General features: G+C 44.2%; 1 pseudogene; it reads right to left on the bottom strand.

Moving 5' to 3' along the window:
- Positions 1-20,935: 20,935 nt before the first annotated feature.
- LOC126096012 (5S ribosomal RNA) lies at positions 20,936-21,053 on the bottom strand (annotated as a pseudogene).
- Positions 21,054-21,384: the final 331 nt, after the last annotated feature.

Here is a 21,384-nt window from a genome sequence, read left to right as displayed (position 1 = left end):
TCACATGACCTCACGAGGCTGAATACACACCGTTTCAGTCATCCCACCAAGAAAATATCATTAGCGGTACCGGTAGCCGAACCCAGGACTTCCACATGGCAGTCAGCTGCACTGACCTGTCTCTGTATTACATTAAAAGAAGAAAAATTAATTTTGTTTGCTTTATCCGTTTTGCAAGATTGTGTCCAATGTAGCACCATGTACTGCCAAGGATGCGAGGTGGGACTGGTCGTTAACAGATCATTAGTTCAAATGGAGTGTCATAGGTGAACGTTCTCACATCAGACTCTCATCCGAAAAGTATAATTTACAGTGTACTCGATTTCTGATACCACGTTTCTCTTTACAGAAGGTAGTGCATGGACACTGGGTTGTTGATCACCGAACTTATATGAACATGGAGTGCTTTCATTTTAAAAACAATGTAGCATACAGTACTGCCATCGCTATCGACCATTGTATAAGTTCTCGTATCGTACAGGCTTTCGTTTGGTTTGCTTAGAACAGCTCATTGTCAGTTAGACAGTCAGTGGGAGAGCACTGCAAGTTCCTGCTGCTAATAAGACCTGTACACTGTTTGTTTATTACATTTATTTACGAGTTTCAAACAGGAGCGAGGTCAGAAATGGATAGGCACTGTGATTGCTGTGTACATATGCGAGCTGAGTTGTTGACCCTTCGCTCACAGCTCCAGGCTGTATTGGCTTCTGTCACACAGCTTGAGGCTGCTGCCAAGGGGCATCACTGCGAGGGGTCGGACGCAGGGCTACGAGAGACATCGAGCACAACCCACGTGACCCCTGATCGATTCACTGCTGTGGCCGCCCCGAGTACTGCCTGCACTGAGGTTGACCCCTCATCCGTGGTTGAGTGGGAGATCATTCCAAAGTCTGGCAGGCAGCGAAAGACTTTTCGTGGTGCTGATCGTAGGGCCTTCCTGGTTCGTTTGACGAACAGGTTTCGGGCGTTATCTGTGGCTGACCAACTCTCTGAGCCGGATGTAGGCGTCCACCCTGTTCCAGAGGAAGCTTCTAGGCCCGCAAGGTCTCGGCATTCACAGAGGGTGGGTTTTCTGGTAGTTAGGAGCTCAACTTAGAAACCTACCGTTACCCAGCTTCCGGCCACGATGAAGATTTTTCCACATTTAAAGTACGAACTGAGTGCTTCTGCACAAATACATTCTAGTGAAATCGCTTATGGAGGTCGTCAAAAGTATTAATATTTTGTCAAAATATGCAATACTATTAGATTAATGCGTAAATTCCTAAGTTTTTGTTTTGCATGTTGGTATTCCGTTTGCTCTGGGTTTATTTATCGATTTTCATGTTTTAGTTTGACACACAAAGTGATTACAAGCCACACCACACAAGTTGGGAAACGGGGCCAAATTTCTAGTAGTTTCCTGTCGAGTTGAGATTTTCACAAATGTTTTATTCCTATCTTACAGAAACTAGCAGTACGGCAATAAACAGCCTTCTAAACACGCCGCTAACGGCAATCAAGTAATTTACAGCAATACAACAATTTAAATTGTTTCTTAAAAACACAGAACCTAGTAGTACGGCAATAAACTACCTTGTAAACCACGCTGCTAACGCCAATCAAAGTAAATTATAACAATACAACAATTCAAAAAAATTAAAGAACAATAGTAAACAGGCTACTAAAGCAAATACACAACTTTGTTAATAAAGTACGGTGAGGTACTGAAGCTACCAACAACGCCATTAAAATAATGAAACAGGTCTCAGCAAACACACGATTAATGGCAATAAAAGGAAATTACAAACTTGGAGGAACTTAAAAAAATTTTTAAACAAAAGTGTCCTGGAATATCATTAGAACATAACAGATATGACGGACCCGCGTAAGGCGGCCACAAATCACCCACTCAGGGATGATCAGACTAGACAGAATACAGACCAACTTAAATACGCTCGTAGACACAATTGCCACTCTCAGGCTGGTCATTGCACCGACCACCGAATTTTAGCCAGCGAAAACTTGTTATAAGATGGCTTAACTTGGTGACAGAATTAGAGCAAACCTCGTGCAAGGAAACATTACAGCACACAGTCCTGAATGAGCGACCACATGATCAACCAACAAGACGCATGAATTTACTCATAACACACGACAGAATAGCGAAACCACTAAACTGCCAAAACTACACCTCCCATAGGGCAGTAACCAGAGGAGGAGGAAAGATCACTGTCTTCAATTACACCAGCGCCAGGGACAGGAAACCCTGTCGCCGGAGGCCACAAGGCAGAAGAGACACCGGTTACACAAAATTATTACTTAATGATTAAACCTTCCACGAACTTAACTGGCAATTATGCTCGAACAGGCAGTACACGACCTCCGATGGCAAGGATCCACACACCCGACCGCGGACGCGTTGCCAACGTACCCAACATGCCACGGTCACGCGACACCATGCTCTGTCACCAGAATTCGCGTCTTCTCTGCAACGTTGACAGGTAGTGTCCTTCATGTTAGGTGTCTCTTTTTAAACTCCAGTGTTGAAACGGAGGATTTAAAGAAGCTTGTTAACGTCCCACCGAGGCGAAATGAACAGCCACTACTCGTGGGGCGATTCTGTATACAACCAACACGCGGAGAGCTCTTCCGTTAACTCGACCCGCTCGTTACACACAACCAACATACATCACGTGGCGACTCTGTACAACCGACCACGCCTGCCGCGCGCTGGAGAGCCACACTGCCCTCCAGTGTCAACCAAACTCTCTGCGCGCAACGCCCCCACTTCGGCGCCACCACACGAGGCTACAACCGGTCAAAGATCTCACTTCCTCCATAGCAGTTTCCCGGAAGCAAAAACGCACATATCGATAACAGAGGGAAAAGACAACCAAACTGCCACTTAATGACAGACAACATATCAAACAACCAAGGAAAAGGAAAACCAATGCAATCTAAACGCAAGGTGTAGCACGAGTCGAGACACGGCTCATAGTTGTAGCTATTTGAGTTTACTTATTGTCATTTTGTAATACGGAGCTTGTGAGTGGAACTGTGGACACTAGAAAGAGGAGTTTCAATCGGAGAAATTGGAACATTTTCGACATATTCGCCTGTTTCAGTTCAACAGAGACGGGATAACAGTGGAGGCAGCCAGAAACATTTTCACCGTGTATGAGGAGAATGCCAGTAGACAGAATACGGGAAGAAAAAAGTATTCTAGTTTTAAGGAGGGTCGGTTTGCCTTTGTGACTCTCCACATTCAGGGCGTATTTGGGGGTTTAATTAAGATTGCCTAAACGCATTCCACGTCAGTGTACTCGCGAACTGGCAAATAGGGTGGACGATCGTCCATTCGTCATACGACACTTGCATGCAATGCGGAAGGTTCTAAAATCTGGTATCTGCGTACCGCATGCTCTAAAGCAAAATCACAAAAATCAGCGACTTGCCATATGTGCATCTCTGCTTGTGTGTCATCTCTTGGCTCGTAAACAACACCGGCCATTCTTACCCTGCATCGTTACTGGTGACGAGAAACAGTGCCTTTAAGTTATCACAAAAGAAACAAAGGAACGGTTAAACCCAAACCAAAAGCAACAATTCTCCGTAAGAAGACCTGCGCACATAACGCTATGCATCCCGTGGCATAGAGGCGGTATAGTTGTAGTACGAGTTGGTTCCAAGAGATGTAACCATCACTGCTGACGTTTATTGTAAACAACTGAGACGTTTTGCAGACGCGGTCTAAGAACAACGACCAGGAAGACTGGGTGAAGTGATGCCACTCCACGATTTTCTGTCCGCATTCTGTTAGACTGGTGAGAAGTACTTGTAACGTCTATGCTCGGGCGTACGTTAACTCTTTAAAGCCTGTACTATGGTAAGTTGACGGGCTTCACCTTATAAGAAAGGATTTTAGTAAATATGTTGACCGCGTGTACCTGAATGGAGGCAAAATCAGACTTAGACCCACTCAGTAACAACAATGATACGTCAAGCAAGTCTAAAGTGCAACTACACGTTAGGACGGGCAAGAAACATACACAGTAGATACTACCAATTGTTAATAATACGGTCGCCAGCCTAATTATGCATTAACTGAGCTTTTCCCTGTACAAGTGCATGTACGTGCAAGCACAACAACACGTAGTAATACTGCATTATACGGTAAATTTTAGAACCAGAAAAATCTACTGAACTAATATTTTCACTTTCTGTACTAATATGGACACGCCATAAATACACAACAATACACTACAATGTTTACTACAACTTCGTATAGTCTATTGATCTGATTGAAATCGGGCATAGGTTACCGTAGAAATGGCACTTTTGAAACACACATACAATGTCAATATTAAGAAGGGTAAAACACTGGTAAATTTAGGTTTTATATTGACTTTGCTGGTCAAAGCAGTTCAGTACACTTCAGGATTCAAATGAATAGAAAAGAAAGAAAGGAGGAGGGGGGGGGGACCCTGAAACTGTTATGATCACTGTAGTGAAATTTTGATCATTGAGAGCCTTAAGCATTCTAGATTTCCAATATATGATTTACCACTCTTTCTGTCTTATTTCCTGCTCATTTAACTACTGTTATTTTTGTCTCAATTTAAATAAACTTCATTACTAAACCAATTTCAATATTATCTTCCAACTTGGTCAGACCTATATTATTCGTCCAGTATTTCATTAACAACAAAGTTCTTTAAACATCATTCTAACATAGATCGGTCTGCAGGTAATTATTATTAACATAAACTTTAAATCTTCATCTTGGGATACTCGGATTGCACACCATGTGGAAAGGACCCTGTCTAGGTTAGTTGTGAGAATAATTAATTGATAGGACAGTTCTGGTAAAATTTAAGTTATTATTGAACAGTATGTAGCAAAAGTGACACTGGTCCACACGAATACAGTACTGAAAGTTTCAACCTGTTCGTATCGATGAGGCGGTCGGCAGGCGGCGAGATGGCGAGGCACAAAGCACACGTGCAATTACAGCAATGGCTCATGAAATATCGGCACTTTACTTCTTCATGGCGTCGCAATGCTTTTACATTTAGTGCCTATGGAATATTGTCAAGCTGTATAGACGTCGGAAACAGCGCATCCGAGGCTCAACGAAACCACTTTTTCCAGGAGAGCCTCCTCGATCCAGCACGTGTTTCTCAGATCGATGCCCAACTCCGACTACTACTGCTGAGCCCGTTGTGCCGTACCGCGCCCGTGTGAATTATCCCGCGCTCGCCTGCCTCCACCTTTTTCTGCTCCCCTACATATAGGGTATTCACCAAAGGTTTTGCATTCTACATATTATAATACATTGTCTACGTATGGACCAGTCGTACAATTACAACTTTCACATCTTACAATATTTCCAACATTAGTTACACTTCACTTAGATAACAACATTGCTTGAAATTTGACATAAATATTAAAATTTACATCGAAAATTGTTTATAGCTTCTTCAACATAATGGCATGAAACAAAAAAGAAATGAAATCTGAACATCGATTATACTAATTTATTGAAATTCAGAAGAAAAAAATTTATCACATATACAGTAGGTTAACGGTAGTGTTGTTACATACTTTACGGGTGAAATGTTGAGAAGTCGTTCCGCACCCATCTTATTCGACTGATCTGGCGCCCTCCGATTCTCGTCTTTCCCGCTCTTTATTGTACAACCTTCAAGGAACTTCATTTCCGGATGAAAATGCGCTCCGCACGTGGATCCGCGAGTTCCTCCTCTGAAAGGAACGTGATGTCTACAGTCGCGGAATCGAAAAGTTACCACGGCGTTGAAAGCCTGTTGTAAATAGTGAAGCAGAATGTATTGTTGATGACTAATGTCTGTGTTTACGTGTATTCATTGCTTTTATTAAACTTATGGGGAAAACGCTACGTACTTATGAATCACTCCAGTTCATTTTGATTTCAGTAAGTCTTATTGTTAAAATAACTTTGATTGCTTATTGTACACATACCTTTCAAATTCTGTGACACGCTGAGCCGCTCCTTGCTACGAGAAGATACGATTAATGTATTCAGTGTTTAAAAAATTATGCAAAATGAAACTTTTTTCTTTATCTCTGTAACAAGTTGTTTCTGTTAAATAAACCTCTTAACCACTGTGCGTGTATGTTGTCTATATTTTGCGTCTTACATACTTCTCTCTTTCATTTATCCATACAGTGACCAGTCAATGGTTACAGCTTTGTAGATCAAAGTAAAGCCGCGCGTTTGAGAAAAAAGTTCGTCCTACTCCCTACAGTATTCTTTGTGGCGCATGTTTGGTATAAAATATGGTGTATGTCTTCGGAATACGAAGTGTGACTCACAGACAATTGTTTCAGTCGCACAGTTTTAAACTTTTACGAATAGCATAAGAAAAATCTACTAAATTTGGCGTTACAGCCCTGAGCCTACTGGCCAATTGATACCCTCCGCTCTTCTGCGCTTTCAGGGATGTTACTCTTCGAACATACGCGGAGAACGTGAATAAATTTCGTCAGGAATAAAGATTATATAGAGACGGTAAACTCGAATGGAAGGGAACTGCCGTGGACAGGAAATTGTGTGGATTCAAAATACAGTTATAACTTCTCACAAATATGGAACATGGAAATGTATGACGACACCAATGGAACTAAAAGCCATGTAACTTTCGCATTTGTTCCTAGCAAGCTGCACAACACATATAACAGATAATCATATTTCAGGCACTGAACTGTTATTACACCACATCCCGAGAGCATAACATAATTTTCCAGTCGTCGGTTTAATGTACTTTCGGATGGGTTCCAATTATGATTAACCCACACGCGAAACATTCCTCACTTAGTTTGAATTACTCGCTAATCTGTCCCATTTACCACGTAACTAAATCTGTTCTTTGCTGTGAAATTTAGTTATTTCCTGTATGAGGGGAATGCAATTTTGACCTGAGTATGAAGAACCGCTAAGCGATATCAATGTTTTCATAAATATTTCAATTGAAATACACCGATCTTGTTTGTCATACGATTTAGTTTTTCGGTAAACACACGTGCAAACTCTCTTGATAACAACGTATAAGAGACGTGAATTGATTTTCATTTGTTAAGTAATTGAACCCATTACTTCATATTTAATTCTTTACAATTCCATTTCTTTTATCTTCCGTGGCCCAATTTTATGAAGAGAGTATCATATAAAATACTGTAGACTGGGTCAGTGAAGCCATTTTGTACTGAAAAACAGGCAGTTAATGAGGTGTTTAAAATTGAAAACTAAAAATTAGATTATGAAAAATTTGTGATAAATGTTGTTAGTTTCAAAGGGGGACATCCAGAGACACAAACCTTGACCTCCCTGTCAGTCCCCTTACAGGGCGGCACGGTATCAACTTCGTAATATCAAATAAAAATCCACATTTCGCGGTTTCGGTTGGTTGGTTGGTTGTTTGGGGAAGAAGACCAGACAGCGTGGTCATCGGTCTCATCGGATTAGGGAAGGAAGTCGGCCGTGCCCTTTCAGAGGAACCATCCCGCCATTTGCCTGTAATGATTTAGGGAAATCACGGAAAACCTAAATCAGGATGGCCGGACGCGGGACTGAACCGTCGTCCTCCCGAATGCGAGTCCAGTGTCTAATCAATGCGCCACGCGGTTTCGGATTATCCATCAAAAATACATAACTTTTATATTTAACATTTCTTCGTTTTTTGATAAATGTCACTGTAATCGACAAATATCAAAATGGGTTAAAAACTGTAGATGTATGATAATTTTTCCATCTGAAGAAATAGGAATGATATAAGGATCCCAGGAGGGCAGAAAAATATTCTAAGTTATTTAATGAGAAATTGCTTTCATAGCAAAAAGGTGATAATTCAGAATATAACACATTACTTTGTACGCATAATTGAAGTAATATCTTTCACTCATGAAACTCGACTTGCCTTAATCAGTGTCAATTATCCACACACCAATAACGCATATTACGCCGAATCAGTTCACCACCATTCGTAACAATTGATTCATCAGGGAAAAGTATGTATAAATGAAATGACCATAGTGCTCTATTTGTTGTATCCTGCTGAGGAAGTTCAAGTGGTTATGAAGTCTTCCCAGGTAGTTCTTGATACAACGATAAATGCATCACGCAGTTTGCGCAGAACGTTTGTTTGAGAAATTCTTGAAACTGATGTAATATGCCCAGAACTAATTTGTCGGCCGGAGTGGCCGAACGGCTCTAGGCGCTACAGTCTGGAACCGTGTGACCGCTACGGTCGCAGGTTCGAATCCTGCCTAGGGCATGGTAGTGTGTGATGTCCTTAGGGTAGTTAGGTTTAAGTAGTTCTAAGTTCTAGGGTTCGGATGACCACAGCAGTTACGTCCCATTGTTCTCAGAGCCATTTTTTGAACCAGAACTAATTTATTTTTTGTAAACAATTGATTTTCCTTTAAAAACTCTACAATACCTGATTTTCCACCTATCTGGATCTGATGTGTGTATCGTGAGACTTTAGAATTTTTGAACCGTTTTTAATCCATTTTGATTTCTGTCTTTTATAGCGCCATGTATCAAGCAACGAAAAAAGGTTACATTCAAAAGTTACGCATTTTTCCGGAGAATCATTATCCACAATAAAAAACGAGGGTTCCTATTTAAGATTTCGAAGTTGACACCCCTCCAACCCTGGGCGTGGGGCAGGACGATTGAGTTTGGTGTCATTGGATGCCGACTTTTCAGACGAGCAACTTTACAGCCTTCTTTCTAACCCGATTTGTAGTTTTCCAGATATTTCCAGAGGCATTAGGAAATGGGTCATCCTGCATACTTCACTATCTACACTCCTGGAAATGGAAAAAAGAACACATTGACACCGGTGTGTCAGACCCACCATACTTGCTCCGGACACTGCGAGAGGGCTGTACAAGCAATGATCACACGCACGGCACAGCGGACACACCAGGAGCCACGGTGTTGGCCGTCGAATGGCGCTAGCTGCGCAGCATTTGTGCACCGCCGCCGTCAGTGTCAGCCAGTTTGCCGTGGCATACGGAGCTCCATCGTAGTCTTTAACACTGGTAGCATGCCGCGACAGCGTGGACGTGAACCGTATGTGCAGTTGACGGACTTTGAGCGAGGGCGTATAGTGGGCATGCGGGAGGCCGGGTGGACGTACCGCCGAATTGCTCAACACGTGGGGCGTGAGGTCTCCACAGTACATCGATGTTGTCGCCAGTGGTCGGCGGAAGGTGCACGTGCCCTTCGACCTGGGACCGGACCGCAGCGACGCACGGATCGGATGCACGCCAAGACCGTAGGATCCTACGCAGTGCCGTAGGGGACCGCACCGCCACTTCCCAGCAAATTAGGGACACTGTTGCTCCTGGGGTATCGGCGAGGACCATTCGCAACTGTCTCCATGAAGCTGGGCTACGGTCCCGCACACCGTTAGGCCGTCTTCCGCTCACGCCCCAACATCGTGCAGCCCGCCTCCAGTGGTGTCGCGACAGGCGTGAATGGAGGGACGAATGGATACGTGTCGTCTTCAGCGATGAGAGTCGCTTCTGCCTTGGTGCCAATGATGGTCGTATGCGTGTTTGGCGCCGTGCAGGTGAGCGCCACAATCAGAACTGCATACGACCGAGGCACACAGGGCCAACACCCGGCATCATGGTGTGGGGAGCGATCTCCTACACTGGCCGTACACCACTGGTGATCGTCGAGGGGACACTGAATAGTGCACGGTACATCCAAACCGTCATCGAACCCATCGTTCTACCATTCCTAGACCGGCAAGGGAACTTGCTGTTCCAACAGGACAATGCACGTCCGCATGTATCCCGTGCCACCCAACGTGCTCTAGAAGGTGTAAGTCAACTACCCTGGCCAGCAAGATCTCCGGATCTGTCCCCCATTGAGCATGTTTGGGACTGGATGAAGCGTCGTCTCACGCGGTCTGCACGTCCAGCACGAACGCTGGTCCAACTGAGGCGCCAGGTGGAAATGGCATGGCAAGCCGTTCCACAGGACTACATCCAGCATCTCTACGATCGTCTCCATGGGAGAATAGCAGCCTGCATCGCTGCGAAAGGTGGATATACACTGTACTAGTGCCGACATTGTGTATGCTCTGTTGCCTGTATCTATGTGCCTGTGGTTCTGTCAGTGTGATCATGTGATGTATCTGACTCCAGGAATGTGTCAATAAAGTTTCCCCTTCCTGGGACAATGAATTCACGGTGTTCTTATTTCAATTTCCAGGAGTGTATTATATTTGAGTGTTTTGACATGATGCCAAATTAGGAGTAAAATGAGTTAATTTCGTATAGTGGCGCAAGAGCAGTGCTAATGGAGTGGCTGATATTCTCCTTATCATAAGTAGAGTGGTACAAAATACAATATGTACAACTTAGGTGAGAAGAATACATTGCCACTACTTTTGCAATACTTTGTAGCTCATTGACACTTTGTAGCTCAGCAGCTACAACGTAATCTGATTTCGTCTATTCGTACCAAAGTTTGTGTACTTCAGTGTTGAACGTAAGGAGAAGGACTGATTTTTTTTTTACTCTAAGACAAAAATGTTGAAACCGTCAGGCAGATACCAAAGCGCTGGATTACGTCTCCTAGCCTAAGCATACTCCACTCGCGGGCCAATGCTCATTAATATATTCCAAATTGCAGTTTGTATTAATACTGTCTCCATCGAAAATTTAAATTACATTAATCGTATATTCCAAATTGCAGTTTGTATTAATACTATCTTTACCGAAAATTTAAATTACGTTAATTAATCTTCTTCTTCCTCTATTCAACCAGATCACCGGATATCCATCTCGATAGATTCGTTTTTTAGTCATCAGTCTTCTGACTGGTTTGATTTGGCCCGCCACGGAATTCCTCTCCTGTACCCGACTTTTTATCTGAGAGTAGCACATGCAACCTACGTCCTCAGTTATTTGCTGGATGTACTCCAATCTCTCTCTTCTCTACAGGTTTTACCCTGTACAGCTACCACTAGTACCATGCAGGTTATTCCCTGATATCCTAACACATGTCCTATCATCCTGTCCCTTCTTCTTGTCAGTGTTTCCAATATATACTTTTCCTCGCCGATTCTGAAAAGAACCTACTAATTCTATACTTTATCAGTCAACCTACTTTTCGACATTCGTCTCTAGCAAATACATCTTAAATGCTTCGACTCTGTTCTTTTACGGTTTTCCCACAGTTCATGATTCATTACCATACAATGCTGTGCATCAGACGCACATTCTCAGAAATTTCTTCTTGAAATTCATCTACATGTGGATCTACATACATACACTGCAATCCGCCATACGGTGCGTGACGGAGGGGAACCTCGTACCACAACTAGCATCATCTCTCCCAGTTCCACTCCCAAACAGAACGAGGGAAAAATAACTGCCTATGCACCTCTGTACGAGCCCTAATCTCTCTTATCTTATCTTTGTGGTCTTTCCGCGAAATGTAAGTTGGCGGCAGTAAAATTGTACTGCCGTCAGCCTCAAATGCTGGTTCTCTAAATTTCCTTAGTAGCGATTCACGAAAAGAACGCCTCCTTTCCTCTAGAGACTCCCACCCGAGTTCCTGAAGCATTTCCGTAACACTCGCGTGATGATCAAACCTACCAGTAACAAATCCAGCAGCCCGCCTCTGAATTGCTTCTATGTCCTCCCTCAATCCGACCTGATAGGGATCCCAAACGCTAGAGCAGTACTCAAGAATAGGTCGTATTAGTGTTTCATAACTGGTCTCCTTTACAGATGAACCACATCTTCCCACAATTCTCCCAATGAACCGAAGACGACTATCCGCCTTCCCCACAACTGCCATTACATGCTTATCACACTTCATATCGCTCTGCAATGTTACGCCCGAATATTTAATCGACGTGACTGTGTCAAGCGCTACACTACTAGTGGAGTATTCAAACATTACGGGATTCTTTTTCCTATTCTTCTGCATTAATTTACATTTATCTATATTTAGAGTTAGCTGCCATTCTTTACACCAATCACAAATCCTGTCCAAGTCATCTTGTATCCTCCTACAGTCACTCAACGACGACACCTTCCCGTACACCACCTCATCATCAGTAAACAGCCGCACATTGCTATCCACCCTATCCAAAAGATCATTTATGTTGATAGGAAACAACAGCGGACTTACCACACTTCCCTGGGGCACTCCAGATGATACCCTCACCTCCAATGAACACTCACCATCGAGGACGACGTACTGGGTTCTATTACTTAAGAAGTCTTAGAGCCACTCACACACTTGGGAACCAATCCCATGTGCTCGTACCTTAGAAGTCTGCACTGGGGCACCGAGTCAAAAGCTTTCCATATGTTTCATACTAGTACTCTTCTCTTGGCCAGGAATGCCCTTTTTGCCATTGATAGTCTGTTTTTTATGTCCTTTTTGCTCCAGTCGACATGGGTTATTTTGCTGCGTAGGTAGCAGAATTCCCTAACTTCATGTGAACACCAATTGCAGTGTTAAGTTATTTAATTTTCTCATTTCTGCCACTTTTAATTACTTTCGTGTTTCGTCGCTTTATTCTCAATTCATATTGTGTACTCATTAGACTGTTCACTCTATTCAACAGATGCTGTACATATTCTTCACTTTCACTCAGGTTAACAATGTCATCAGTGAATCATATCGTTGATATCCTTTCACCTTGAATTTTAATCCCACTGTGGAAGCTTTCGTCAATACTTCTTTGAAATATAAATTGAAGACTAGGGGCGACAGGCTACATACCCGTCATACACCTTTTTTAATCCTAGCATTTCGTTCTTGGTCCTCCTCTGATATTGCTGCGCCTTGCTTTCTTGTACCTGTTGTATATTACCAGTCGTTCCCCACAGTTTACCGCAATTTTTCTCAAAATTTCGAACATATTGCACCATTTTACATTGGCCAATGCTTTCTCCAATTCAACAGATCCTATGAAAGTTTCTTGGTGTTTCTTTAGTATTGCTTCCAATATCAACCCAACATCAGAACTGCCTTTGTGGTGCTTTTCTCTTACCTATAGTCAAAGTGATTGTTATCTAACAGATCCTAAGTTGTATTTATCATTCTGCTGTATGCTGTTCTTGTCAGGAATTTGGGTAAATGAACTATTAAGCTGATTGTACGATAATTCTCGCGTTTGTCGGCGAAATTGTGTGGATGATGCATTTCCGAAGGTCTGATGGAATATCGCCTGTCTCATAAATACTACACACCTCGTCCTCCAAAGATTTTTTTAAATTTCAATGAAATGTTATCTATTCCTTCTGAGTTATTAATTTTTAAATTTTCTGAAGCCTTTTTAAATTCTGATTCTGAACAGGATCCACTATCTCTACCGTTTCCAGTTTCTCCTTTGTCTTTTTGCGTCCCCTTGCAGAGGCTATCGGTATACTCTTTCCACTTGTGTGAGCACAATCTGTCTATGAATCGTCTCATCTTTATTCTCAGTTATCGTATTTTAATTATTCGCATATGGTATTGCCTTAGGCAGAATCTGGGGACCAGTCAAGCATTTGTCCAAGCTTGAATGGGGAGCCACATTCTCGACAGCCTGTGTACCAGTCCACAGTCGTTAATCCGACGCGTGAATTCCATCCGTCTCTGGCACGCCTTCCTGCCTGAAAAGCTAGCGCGCTGTGTGTTTCACCGTAAGAGCAGGTCAAGTTACGTATTCTATAGACCCGAAGCTTTGCTGGAGTATGTGGAATAGAGTATTGTCCTACGTATTTGAAAGGAAGCTCATGAAAATTCCTATGCCCTATTAGTACCAGACATCTAGAAGCCCGTTCCGTGAAGGAGTCTAGGAGGCTAGGGCGCATAGGTCGTCTGAAGTGGCCTGGCAGTAGAAGTGCGTGCGAGCGTTGTGGATCCTGCCTGGGACAAATGAGGCCAGTTTCTGGGGGGGGGGGGAGAAAGGGTGGGGGTGTCAGGCAGGGGCGCCACTGCTCACTCGCTGCTGCGTGCGTCGCTAACGAGAAGGATGGCTGAAGCTCCGCTCGTTGAGAGGGCGCGCGCAGGGCTGTCCCTTCCCGCTCACACATCCGTAGTGTGCGCTGCGTGTCCCACACGAGTTTCCAGCGGCCTCAGCATCAGACAATTCGTGCACGTATGACAGTCATACATTCCAGTAGGGAGGGTTAAAGTTGCTACACCACGAAGACGACGTGCTACAGACGCGAAATGTAACCGCCAGGAAGAAGATACTGTGATGCGCAAATGATTTGTTTTTCAGAGCATTCACACAAGGTTGGCGCCGGTGGCGACACCTACAACGTGCTAACGTGAGGAAAGTTTCCAACCTATTTCTCATACACAAACAGCAGTTGACCGGTGTTGCCTGGTGAAACTTTGAGAAGCCTCGTGTAAGGAGGAGAAATGCGTAACATCAGGTTTCCGACTTTGATTTTAGCCTATCGCGATTGCGGTTTATCGTATCGCGACATTGCTGCCCGCGTTGGTCGAGATCCAATGAGTGTTAGCAAAATATGGAACTGGTGGTTTCAGGAGGGTAACACGGAAAGCCCTGCTGGATCCCAACGGCCTCGTATCACTAGCAGTCGAGATGACAGGCATCTTATCCGCATGGCTGTAACGGATCGTGCAGCCACGTATCGATCCCTGAGTCACATTTGCAAGACAACAACCATTGCACGATCAGTTCGACGACGTTTGCAGCAGCATGGACTTTCACGTCTGAGACCATGGCTACGGTTACCCTTGACGATGCATCACAGATAGGAGCGCCTGCGATGGTGTACTCAACGATGATCTTGGGTGCACGAATGGCAAAACGTCATTATTTTCGATGAATCCAGGTTCTGTTTACAGCATTATGATGTCGCATCCGTGTTTGGCGACATCGCGGTGAACGCACATTGGAAGCGTGTATTGGTCATCACAATTGTATTGTATTGTATTGTAAGTTAACCGGGAGTGCTCCGTCCCCGCCGCAGCCGCAGTGGTCCACAACCCTACGATGACTACCGCAGTCAATTTCACCCCTCCGCCGCCCCACACCGAACCCAGCGTTATAGTGTGGTTCGGCCCCCGGTAGACCCTCCGGGGAACGTGTCACACCAGACGAGTGTAGCCCCAACGTTTGCGTGGTAGAGTAATGGTGGTGTACGCGTACGTGGAGAACTTGTTTGCGCAGCAATCGCCGACATAGTGTAACTGAGGTAGAATAAGGGGAACCAGCCCGCATTCGCCGAGGCAGATGGAAAACCCCCTAAAAACCATCCAGAGACTGGCGGGTTCACCGGACCTCGACACAAATCGGCCGAGCAACTGGCTCGTCACAATACGTCAGTCACTACGCTTGATGAACTGTGGTATTGTGTTGAAGCAGCATGGGCTGCTGTACCTGTACACGCCATCCAAGCTCTGTTTGACTCAATGCCCAGGCGTATCAAGATCGTTGTCACGGCTAGAGGTGGTTGTTATGAGTACTGATTTCTCAGGATCTATGCACCCAAATTACGTGAAAATGTAATCACATGTCCGTTCTAGTTTAATATAGTTGTCCAATGAATACCCATTTATCATCTGCATTTCTTCTTGGTGTAGCAATTTTAATGGCCAGTAGTTTAACTGTGCTGAGTCCTGAAACTGCTTTCATCAAATACTTATTGTCTTCATGAATGATGATACGCCATAGTTTATCCTACATTTATGTACAGTGAATTTTGTAACCATATTTTATCACCAAAAATAATTAAAAGTAACTGAGTTAATCTGCACTTTCACTTGCTTCGCATTTGCAATAACTGAGACAGGAGTGTGTTAGAATCGATTTCTGTCCAGCATTAAACCTCTCTGCTCATCATGTCTCAGAGACAGGTTAGGCGGCGTCGTTAGTCGAGAGCGTAGCCGAACGCCGAGCTGATTTACTGGGTCACGTGCTCCATCCTGGACGCATTACTCTTATTGCCCCCTGCTGTTCTGTGTAGTAACTTGGGTTGCTCAGCGAAGACAGAGGTCCGGTTCGTAGATTTATGGATGCCTGTCGCTAGCAAACCTACGATATTTGAGGTATTACTGCCATCCCGCATCACGTGGTTAAAAGCCCACGAGCTTTCGTCCGAGACTGCTTCGGGCAATGTGAAATGGTGAATGACTGCCCTCTCGCCGTAGCCTCGCCGTTATGTAGTCTCGCTGCTTGGTTTGACATCACTGGTGTTCTCTTCTTCGCCACCGTGCTAATGTTTTCGTGCCCCGTCCGTCAGGCGTCCTTCAGCTTCCGATGGCCGTTTTCCAGGCAGTACTGAGCTGCAAACTGCCGTCCTTATTGACGGTATTTTCGAATATCTACATTACTACGGCATTTTGATGACGCTGTCCCAAAATCCATTCGTCTTCGCAGTGACAGATGGTTCATCGTATAAAATTCTGGTCCGCAGCTCGTGGTCGTGCGGTAGCGTTCTCGCTTCCCGCGCACGGGCTCCCGGGTTCGATTCCCGGCGGGGTCAGGTATTTTCTCTGCCTCGTGATGACTGGGTGTTGTGTGGTGTCCTTAGGTTAGTTAGGTTTAAGTAGTTCTAAGTTCTAGGGGACTGATGACCATATATGTTAAGTCCCATAGTGCTCAGAGCCATTTGAACCATTTTTGATAGAATTCGGTATTGATTTTATAAAGCGTATTCTGCCACGGCTGATTTTTCCGGGTATAGTAGGCACAAGCACCCTTCATGGTCCATCTTGTGTTGCTCCACAGTGCATACTCTTTGGTCGACTTACTGGGAGCCACACCGACATCGTATTTTGTACACTGCAGGCGTTCTGAGCCCTGGACCGACCTTCACAGACCATTTTTGCTGGGAGCCTAAATACTGACGAGCCGGCTAATCATTCCCGACATTGTGCCACAGGAAGGCAAAAACGTAAGTCTCTCGCTGTGTTTGCAGTGATGTTTTCTTGCCGGTCTCACCAGAAGCAGCCTGTGATACCTGGCGGTGATTATAGCCGTCTTCACGGATTAGTTTCAGCTACAGATTTTCAGCGCCTGAAGCGACTTTAGCGTTATGGGTGAGGATGTTTAGAATGTCGCGCTTTTATGCCAGAAGGCTGTGGCTGGCAACGTGCAGATTCCGATCTGTGCTTGTGGGTTTTCTGTAGGCACTGTAGCTGACGTGCTCATTGGTTTTCCTGCGAACGAGGACTTCAAGGAAACACAAAGCAGCATTGAAACTTCCTGGCAGATTAAAACTGTGTGCCCGACCGAGACTCGTAATCGAACTTGGGTCCCGAGTTCGAGTCTCGGTCGGGCACACAGTTTTAATCTGCCAGGAAGTTTCATATCAGCGCACACTCCGCTGCATAGTGAAAATCTCATTCTGGAAACATCCCTCAGGCTGTGGCTAAGCCATGTCTCCGCAGTATCCTTTCTTTCAGGAGTGCTAGTTCTGCAAGTTTCGCAGGAGAGCTTCTGTAAAGTTTGGAAGGTAGGAGACGAGATACTGGCAGAAGCAAAGCTCTGAGGACCGGGCGTAAGTCGTGCTTCGGTAGCTCAGATGCTAGAGCACTTGCCCACGAAAGGCAAAGGTCCCGAGTTCGAGTCTCGGTCGGGCACACAGTTTTAATCTGCCAGGAAGTTTCATATCAGCGCACACTCCGCTGCAGAAAGTCTCATTCTGGAGACAAAGCACCATTCATTCTCTGCTTCCACCATAGATCTAACGTGGCCGAGAATGCCGTTCAGATGTAGGAATTCTCCAGGTTTATCAATACCATGGTGACACAGGTGATGAAAGTGTCTTCGATATAACGAGAAATGCAACTTGGCTTCACCTGGAGCTATGTAAAATATTTACAAAATACGATGACAGTGTGGTTGCTATTACGTCGACCAGACAGTACGCATTGTGGAGCAACGTCGGGCGGAGCACAAAAGCTGCTTACGCCTACGCTGTCTGGAATGATCAGCCGTGGCGGAACACGATTACGAAAATCAATACCGAATTCTATTCGACAAAACGCCGGTCATTAGGACGACGATGGGATTTAGGAATAGCGCTATAAAAGATTCAGTACTAATAAAAGTATCTGAAATTACCATCAAAAAGGATGGCTGTTGGCTGCTCAGTACAGCCCGAGACCCGTCCGTCGCTAGGTTGAAGTGAGCGCGACAAACGTGGGACGAAAACATTACTTTGGTGGCGAAGAAAAGATCACCAGTGACGCCACAGACGCCGGCACGGTAGCTCAGCGCGTTCGGTCAGAGAGCCGGTTGGCCTCTGTAATAAAAAAAAAAAAAACTGAGTGGAAGGATCAACAAACGAACTTGAACGGATTTCATTGTGACGTCAGCAACGACCAAACACAACGATCAACAACGAACAAAACGCAAAAAAAAATAAAATAAATTAGCCACCAGGGAGACTATACAGGGTGTTACAAAAAGGTACGGCCAAACTTTCAGGAAACATTCCTCACACACAAATAAAGAAAAGCTGTTAAATGGACATGTGTCCGGAAACGCTTAATTTTCATTTTAGAGCTCATTTTAGTTTCGTGCACCTACGCTCAATGGAGCACCTTATCATGATTACATACGGGATACTCTACCTGTTCTGCTAGGACATGTGCCTTTACAAGTAAGACACAACATGTGGTTCATTCACGATGGAGCTCCTGCACATTTCAGGCGAAGTGTTCGTACGCTTCTCAACAACCGATTAGGTGACTTATGGATTGGTAGAGGCGGACCAATTCCATGGCCTCCACGCTCTCCTGACCTCAACCCTCTAGTCTTTCATTTATGGGGCTATTTGAAAGCTCTTGTCTACGCAACCCCGGTACCAAATGTAGAGACTCTTCGTGCTCGTATTGTGGACGGCTGTGATATAATACGCCATTCTCCAGGGCTGCTTCAGCGCATCAGGGATTCCATGCGACGGAGGGTGGATGCATGTATCCTCGCTAACGGAGGACATTTTGAACATTTTGAAGTCACGCTGGTACGTTCTGTTGCTGTGTGTTTCCATTCCATGATTAATGTGTTTTGAAGAGAAGTAATAAAATGAGCTGTAACTTGGAAAGTAAGCGTTTCCGGACACATGTCCACATAACATATTTTCTTTCTTTGTGTGTGAGGAATGTTTCCTGAAAGTTTGGCCGTACCTTTTTGTAACACCCTGTATAACGGCGAGGCGGCTGCGAAGTGTTGGTCATTTACCATTTGACAACGGCCGAGGAGAGCTCGGTCGAAAGGTCGTGGAATTTTAATCACCGGATGAGCCTGGAAGCCCGAGAAGATTTTATTAATTCATTTTACCGCTAGACCATGCACTCATACATTACTACTTTCATATTTCACCATGGTTGAGGGTCTGCGTCTTCATAATTAGCACCTTCCTCATTCCTACTGCTTCAGTTTGAGGATGGTGAGCTGCCAGTATTTACTATACATCCAAGGACTGGAACAGGAAGAAAAATGGTGATCCCGTTTTGTCACATGTGATTGCAGTACTGGTTGTAAGTCCTATTGTTTGAGAGAGACTTTGTTATAGACACTGGATCGGGACTGTCGTGTGTAATGCAGTCTCGCATTGTGTAATTACCATAATTTCGGTCTTAGGTCCCAATGTAAATCAACATTGCCAGTTATCGGTACAAGGCCGAGTTATTTTAAGCCTGTCTTTTAAATCCAAGAATAATTTAGATTTTAATGACGATTGTTTCATTTAAGGTTTATTTATGTATGTATTTACTAACTATACATTAATTTATTTGTGTGCATCTTTTTCAAGGCCCATTTCTTAAAACTTGGAAGAGATCAACATTTAAAAGAAATAAATACTGATATGTTAAATTACCACTGTTATTACTGAAGTTAGTTGTTATAATCTAAAATAGCCTCATATTTAAATGTAAGAAAAATATATCGGCTCAACCACTTGTTTATAGTGTAAAACACTAAGATAGACGCGTTTCGGAAGTGAAGCTTCCATCATCAGAATAATAAAAAGTAAAACAACCTGTTAAAACACGCTAAAATGGAACATGCACCAGGCACAATAAAACTGATAATAAAAGTAAAACATCGTGGCTACTTCCCTTGTTGGAGCCGTGTCTTCCAAGGTGCATCTCCGCATAGTCGTCAAATTATAAAAAACTCTAAATTGTGTCGCCTATGGTGTTCAACATCTAACCACATGGCCCTCTCCTCTATTTTCGTTAACTGCCAGTACGTCGTCGTTGATACCACACACCACGTAGCCAAACATGACATTGAAACGTGAGTGAGCTCACGCGGAATTAAACAAGGAAGTCACAGAGATGTCTATACAAACAGGTAATATATACATGTTCCAAGGACCTCATGAAATGATGGTATCCTGCCATTTGCTAAAATTGTAGTTACTAAAAGAAACCAGTGAAATGTTTGAAAAAGTTATTTGTGTCACCAGTTAGCTCTTAACGTCTCTCTCACTTATCCCGAAGGTAACACATTAAAATGGATATTATTATTTCTTCAAAAATTTTTCAAATGGCTCTGAGCACTATGAGACTTAACTTCTGAGGTCATCAGTCCCCTAGAACTTAGAACTACTTAAACCTAACTAACCTAAGGACATCACACACATCTACGCCCGAGGCAGGATTCGAACCCGCGACCGTAGCGGTCGCGCGGTTCCTAACTGTGGAACCTAGAACCGCTCGGCCACTCAGGGCGGCTATTATTTCTTCACTGAACCACTCCGTCTACAGGCCACAAGTGGCCCATCGGGACCCTCCGACCGCCGTGTCATCCTCCGAAGATTATGCGAATAGGAGGGGCGTGGGGTCAGCTCACCGCTCTCTCGGTCGTTATGAGGGTATTCTCGACCGAAGCCGTTACTATTCGGTCGAGTAGCTCCTCAATTGGCAGCACGAGGCTGAGTGTACCCCGAAAAATGGCAACAGTGCACGGCGGCCTAGATGGTCACCCATCAAAGTGCCGACCACGCCCGACAGCGCTTAACATCGGTGATCTCACGAGAACCGGTGTATCCACTGCGGTAAGGCCGTTGCCCATTTCTTCGCTGAACGAACAATAAAATTAATCTTATTATTCTCTGAACTGTTGCAACACTTTGGATGAAGGTTTTATTAAAGCATAAGGCATAAATAAATATCGCAGAATATCAAAGAGTAGCCGAGGGCTTGCCCTCGTGTGAGCAGCCAGTTGAGTTGGAAAAGTCGAACACGAATCAGCGAACAAATCTGTCACAGATCACGAAGTAGAGGTATCCAGCAAATAAGTACCACCGGCAATTACTCAGACTTAGAAAACCGTAATATGAAATTATACCAGTGCTCACTTCTCTCTTTCGTACCGCAGTTTGTTTTAAATGGCGGAGGGT

The sequence above is a fragment of the Schistocerca cancellata genome, chromosome 8 (genome assembly GCF_023864275.1).
Source record: "Schistocerca cancellata isolate TAMUIC-IGC-003103 chromosome 8, iqSchCanc2.1, whole genome shotgun sequence".
Classification (NCBI taxonomy): Eukaryota; Metazoa; Arthropoda; class Insecta; order Orthoptera; family Acrididae; genus Schistocerca; species Schistocerca cancellata.
This window is presented reverse-complemented; position numbering and strand designations above follow the sequence as displayed.